General features: G+C 41.2%; 1 pseudogene; it reads left to right on the forward strand.

Annotated features, from left to right (window-relative positions):
* LOC116525903 overlaps positions 1-862 on the forward strand; it is a 4,175-nt pseudogene extending 3,313 nt beyond the window's left edge.
* Positions 863-6,828: the final 5,966 nt, after the last annotated feature.

Consider the following 6,828-nt stretch of genomic DNA (forward strand, 5'->3'; position numbering starts at 1 on the left):
AAAAAAAAAAAAAAAAAAAAAAAAAAGTCCTATCTTTTACAAGAGCCTTTGTGAAAAATCTCTAGGGGCAAACTTCCGATGTCTTCTTTGCAGCCAGTAGCTTGACAGCAATACTGCTTTCACTCAATGAAACGATGGAAAATATTGAAATTTATCATGAATTTTGGTTTGAGGAAGCCACAAATTTGGCAACCAAACTTGATATTCAAATAAAACTTCCTGGGAGATTCCGCAGAGCTCACCACAGTAACTTGGAATCTCAGCTAACCTCTGAGAGTTACTTTAAAGAAATCCTAAATGTCCCAGCAGTGGAGCACATTATTCAGAAACTTAAAGATATAATCTCAGAACAGCACCTCAATGCTCTTAAATGCTTATCTCTGGTACCCTCAGTCATGGAACAACTCAAATTCAGTGCATCGGAGGAACACCATGCTGACATGTGTAGACATTAGTTACCCAATCCCAACATGCTCTCAGCCAAGCTTCACTGTTGGAGAATCAAATGGAAATGGGGGAAAGACATAGAGCTTCCGTCCACCATCTATGATGCCCTCCACCTGCCTGACATGAAGTTTTTCCTAATGTGTATGCGTTGCCAAAAGTCCTGTGTACTCTTCTTGTGAAGGCTGAGAATAAGCAGTATGAAAATGGACAAAAGCATACTTGAGGAACACTTTGACAGACCCAAGGTTGAGTAACTTGGCTTTGCTTAATAAAGTTTAATATAAAACATGATCTGGATTTAATGGTGGACACATATATTAAACTCTGTACAAGTAAGTCAGAGCTTCCCACAGATAATTCAGAAACCGTGGAAAATACTCAAGAGACTCTTAAAAATAGCCTTTCTTATATTTGATATTTGGAAGAAAAGCTGTAAGGTGTATGTAGGCCACCTAATCACTTAAAATCTTTGCCTATAGGTCTCCATTGAATACATTAGCCATTGATAATCTACTTTTTTAAATGCCCCTAATTGAACTCTCATGCTTTGAAGACCTATCTGTTCTTCCAGAAGAGAACATTGAAAGTGCCATGTTTCACTTCCTCATGATCTCTGCTGGTGGCACTCTGGAATTGTTTTAGTTAAGTCATTTTAGACATAACATTTATTGTCACTGTGGATCTCTACTCGCTGGGTGTTGAATTATCAGTTCTTTGAAGAAATATATTTTGAAGAGGTGTGGGAGGAAGGAATGCATTTTATTAAATGTTACAGTGAATCCCACAATTGACCTTTGACTAATAGGAGTCTTAAGTATGTTAAAAATCTATACTGGACAGTTACAAGTAATTACCAGAGAAAGAGAAGCCTGTGAGCTCACCAAACAAGGATTTCAATGTAAATTTTGTCTTTCACAAATGAACCTAAAGGAACAAATTACAGTTAAAGTTTGAATGAAAGAGCCTGTTGTTGTTCCACATCTAGTTGTTGCTCCACATCTAGTTGCTGCTGTTTAAATTCCTTCGTGGAGCCTACATCTTCCTAAGCTTTTTAGCGGGTATGTCTTGAACACCTCTGTTTCATGGTTAAGACAGCATCAGAGGCTATGAATACTGACAACTGATTTATCGGCTTTTTATTTTTTCATGACTTATCTACTGCCTCATCTTGATTTATAAGCAAAACCTGGAAAACCTACAAAAACAAGTGTTGTGGTTTATCTAGCAATATGGAAAATATCGCTGTTATTTTTGGTGAAGTCAATTTTGTATAGTTTATTTCAATCTAGATAAATGTGAATTATTTTTAAAAAATTGATTAATAAATCTTGATATCTTAATCAGGGTATAGAAGCTTAATCATTTCACACTTGTTGGGAAATGAAGCTGAGCATGTTTGATATCTTTTTAAAGGTTAATATTGGCCGGGCGCGGTGGCTCAAGCCTGTAATCCCAGCACTGTGGGAGGCCGAGGCGGGTGGATCACGAGGTCAAGAGATCGAGACCATCTTGGTCAACATGGTGAAACGCCGTCTCTACTAAAAATACAAAAAATCAGCTGGGCATGGTGGCGCATGCCTGTAATCCCAGCTACTCAGGAGGCTGAGGCAGGAGAATTGCCTGAACCCAGGAGGCGGAGGTTGTGGTGAGCCGAGATCGCGCCATTGCACTCCAGCCTGGGTAACAAGAGTGAAACTCCGTCTCAAAAAAAAAAAAAAAAAGGTTAATATCATCTTACTCCAGTATTGGTGTAAAGGATGAAGATAATGTAAATCATCAAGCCCAGTGCTTGACCCATAATGGATAAAGCAATGTTTATCTTTCCTGCTTCCTTTCTTTTTCTCCAAGAGGTCATCGTTGCAGAAGGATAAAAGAAATATCGACACATCTCTCCTAGCTGGGGTGGGGTCAGGGATGAAGTTCAGGAGGCCAAAACTGAATGGTGTGGATCAGGATCCCAGAGAGCACAGAAAACACCTAAAGCACAGTCAGGTATGGGGGTGGGTTGGAAACCAATCAGATAGAGTCCATAAAGCACCAGGACGAAAAACGAGACCAAGAAGACAGCATCCTTGAACAAGTGCATTCTGGAAACTCCACTTCTAGAAGACACAAGATTCACTGGGAAGAATTTCAGTCTAGGCTATAAGACATTATATAATAATATTTACAAAGGCAGGCCGGGCATGGTGGCTCACACCTGTAATCCTAAGACTAGGGAAGCTGGAGTGGGAGGATCACTTGAACTCGGGAGTTCGAGACCAGCCTAGGCAACACAGTGAGACCTCATCTCTATAAAATAATAATAAAACATATATATATATAATTACAAAGGCAGATGAAACATATTCTAAACTCCCTACTCTCTCCAAATGGGAACGATTTCTAAAGTTTCAGACTAACAAACACATGGTTCCTTAGGAAAAGAAGAAAGAAAGGTGACTATTTTCTTTTTTCTTTTTTTTGAGATGGAGTCTCACTCTATTGCCAGGCTAGAGTGCAGTAGCGCAATCTCAGCCCAATGCAACCTTTGCCTCCCGGGTTCAAGCGATTATCCTGCCTCAGTCTCCCAAGTAGCTGAGACTGCAGGCACACACCACCACACCTGACTAATGTTTGTATTTTTAGTACAGATGGAGTTTCACCATGTTGTCCAGGACGGTCTCCATCTCTTGACCTCGTGATCCACCCACCTCAGCCTCCCAAAGCGCTGAGATTACAGGTGTGAGCCACCACGCCCAGCCTAAGATTTTTACCTTTACAATTAGCTAATGAAAAAAGCATCCAGATTAGTATTGGTAATAGGATTGCAGGCACTGGAAGTCCCACTGTGATTGACTACACGGATTATGGGTGAGGTAATTTCCAAAAAAAAGACTAGGTTGCTGTTAGGAAGAAAAAGTAAATGCTGAATAGTGTATTATTAGTCAGGGCCCTCCCTGAAACAAAACAAAACAAAACAAAAAAACAGAACCAATAAGAATGTGCATCTATAAAGAAATTTATTTTAAAGAATTTGTTCACAAGACTTCTACACTGCTGGTGGGAATGTAAACTAGTGCAACCATATGGAAAACAGCATGGCAATTCCTTAAAGAAAAGTAGAACCACCATGGGATCCAGCAATCCCTCTACTGGGTATCTATCCAGAGGAAAAGAAGTCATTATATGAAAAAGATACTTGCACATACATGTTTATAGCAGCACAATTTGCAATTCCAAAAACGTGGAACCAACCCAAATGCCCATTAATCAATGAGTGGATAAAGAAACTGTGGTGCCTATATACAATGGAATACTACTCAGCCATAAAAAAAATGAATTAATGGCATTCACAGCAACCTAGATGAAATTAAAGACTATGATTCTAAGTGAAGGGACTCAGGAATGGAAAACCAAACATCATATGTTCTCACTCATAAGTAGGAGCTAAGCTATGAGGATGCAAAGGCATAAGAATGACACAGTGGGCTTTGGGGACTCTGGGGGAAGGCTGGGAAGGCAGTGAAGGATAAAAGACTACAAATTAGAGCCGCTGTATACTGCTCAGGAGATGGGTGCACCAAAATCTCGCAAATCACCACTAAGGAGCTTACTCATGTAACCAAATACCACCTGTTCCCCAATAACCTATGGAAATAAAAAAATTAGAGAAATAAGAAACAAACGTATAAACAAGAATTTGCTCACACAATTGCGGAGGCTGACCAGCCCTAAGATTTGCAGGGTGAGTCGGCCAGCTGGAGACCAGAAAACCCAGTGGTATAGTTCCAGTCCGAGTCTGAACGCTTGCGAACCAGGACAGCTGATGACAAAGTTCCAGGTCAAATGCTGATGGGCTCCAGACCCCAGGAAGGATTTCTGTATTTCTTTTAGTACAGATGGTTTTTCACCATGTTGGTCAGGCTGGTCTCTAACTCCTGATCTCAGGTGATCTGCCGGCCTTGGCCTCCCAAAGTGCTGGGATTACAGCCAAGTTAGGTGACTATAAAAAAAAAAAGTCTTAAGCCGAGCACAGTGGCTCACCCCTGTAACCCCAGCACTTTGGAAGGATGAGGTGGGTGGATCACGAGTTCAGGAGTTAGAGACCAGCCTGGCCAACATAGTGAAACCCCATCTCTACTAGAAGTACAAAACATTAGCCGGCACGGTGGCACGCACCTGTTATCCCAGGTACTCGGGAGACGAAAGCAGGAGAACCGCTTGTACCCTGGAGGCGGAAGTTGCAGTGAGCTGAGATTGTGCTGTTGCACTCCAGCTTGGGCAACAGTGCAAGATTCCATCTTAAAAAAAAAAGTTTTTAGTAGTTGCTTTCCTTTAGATGTAGCCTCAGATCGTCACTGCTATCTGACCACTCTGGTTTCTCTTGTCATCATTTGATTTCCACAGGGCTTAGCAGGTGTCTTTATTCCTCAACATAATTTGAATCCATGGACAAGTGTGGATCCCCAGTGCTAGCACAGGGGTGCAAAGACAGCACAAACTCTCCTTAAGATTTTATCTCTGAATATTTAACGTGATGGGTATTCCAACTACTCCAATTTGATCATTAAATATTATATGAATATATTAAAATGTCACATATACCCCAAAATATGTAAATATGTATCAATAAAAATTAAAATTTACAAATGTTTCTTTAAAGAAAACAAATTATATTGGCATGAATCACAGACTCACAGACTCCCCAGACAAAATTGATCCACATATTAGCACATTCTAAACCAGTGGAAATGTGACCCTCGTGAACCATTGCCAAAGCCACTGAAAGCTTCTTCAAAGAAGGAAAGAAGACAAGCAAGGTAGTTCACACCTGTAGTCCCAGCACTATGGGAGGTGGAGGTATGAAGGAATGCTTGAGCCTAGGAGTTCAAGACCAGCCTGGGCCACATAGTGAGACCTTGTCTGTACAAAAAAATACAATTAGCCAGGTATGGTGGCACGTGCCTGTAGAGCCAGCTACTCTGGAGGCTGAGGTGGGAGGATCACCTTAGCCCAAAGAGGTCGAGGCTGCAGTGAGCTGTAATTGTATCACCACACTCTAACCCGGGCAGCAGAGTGAGACTCTGTCTCAAATAAATAAATAAATAAATAAATAAATAAATAAATAAAATAAAAGTGGTTTTCAAGTCCTAAGGGTGATGGTTTAACACATTCCTAACTGTTTAACAAGCCTGACATCTAGTGGTCAACCAGTGCTTCTAAGGTAGCTGAAAGAGACGGATTAACCCTTATTCAGGTTAATTGTGATGGAAGTATTATATAGCTATTGTAAATGTACCTCTGTCAGAGTCAGTAAGAATGGGTTAAAAAAGGAAGAATGGAAATTGTTATGCAAGCCGCTCAGATGTTTGTTGCACCTGTCCATGATAAGATAACGTAATTCAGGTTGTCCGAGAGCCGGGCGTTCCGAGCAGTCACTTCACAAGGAAAAGGGAGACAGAGAAAAAAGAATAAGCCTGAGGTAGTGCGTATTTGCACATTTCTTAATAATAATCACAATAATAGCTATTTGACATGATGCTGTATGATGGGCCTTACACTAAATGCTTCATACCTTGCTGTTTTTCCGGAAACTTTGTAAAATAAGTATTATAATTCTCACTTTATCAATGATGAAACTAAGGAGCAAAGTGACTTGCTGAGTTGCCCAAATTTTTATAAACACGCCTTAGTAGAGCCAAACCACTATCCTAGATCCGTTGTTTTTTTTTTTTTTTGTGTGTGTGTGTGTGTGTGTGTGTGTGTGTGTGTGTGTGTTTAGCGTTAGTCAGTGTCTCCCTCTGCTGCCCACCCTGGAGGGCAGTGGCACAATCAAAGCTCACTGCAGCCTCAACCTCCTGGGCTCAAGTGATACTCCCACCTCAGTCTTCCATGTAGCTGAGGCCACGGGTGTACACCACCATACCTAGCTAATTTTTTGTAGAGACGGGGTTTTGCCATGTTACCAGGCTAGCCTTGAACTCCCGGGCTCAAGCAATCCTCCAGCCTTGGCCTCCCAAAGTGCTAGGATTACAGACGTAAGCCACAGCGACTGGCCTATCCTAGAACTTTTACATTCCAACTAAGCCACACACAATATTGTCTCTATTATTGAACAGGCAGAGGGAGAGAGCAAATGCAATTTATCTGCTCTGAATTGACAAATCATTATGACATCATATTCATCCATACATTGAAGACAAATTATTTATTTATTTATTTATTTGAGACAGAGTCTTGCTCTTGTGGCCCAAGGTGGAGGGCAGTGGCGATCTCTGCTCATCGCAACCTCCACCTCCCGGGTTCAGGTGATTCTCCTCCCTCAGCCTCCTGAGTAGCTGGGACTACAGGCACACACCACCACACCCAGTTAATTTTTTCTATTTTTAGTAGAAATGG

This window comes from Sapajus apella, unplaced genomic scaffold, assembly GCF_009761245.1.
Source record: "Sapajus apella isolate SASKATOON/1434 unplaced genomic scaffold, GSC_monkey_1.0 scaffold49, whole genome shotgun sequence".
NCBI classification, from domain to species: domain Eukaryota; kingdom Metazoa; phylum Chordata; class Mammalia; order Primates; family Cebidae; genus Sapajus; species Sapajus apella.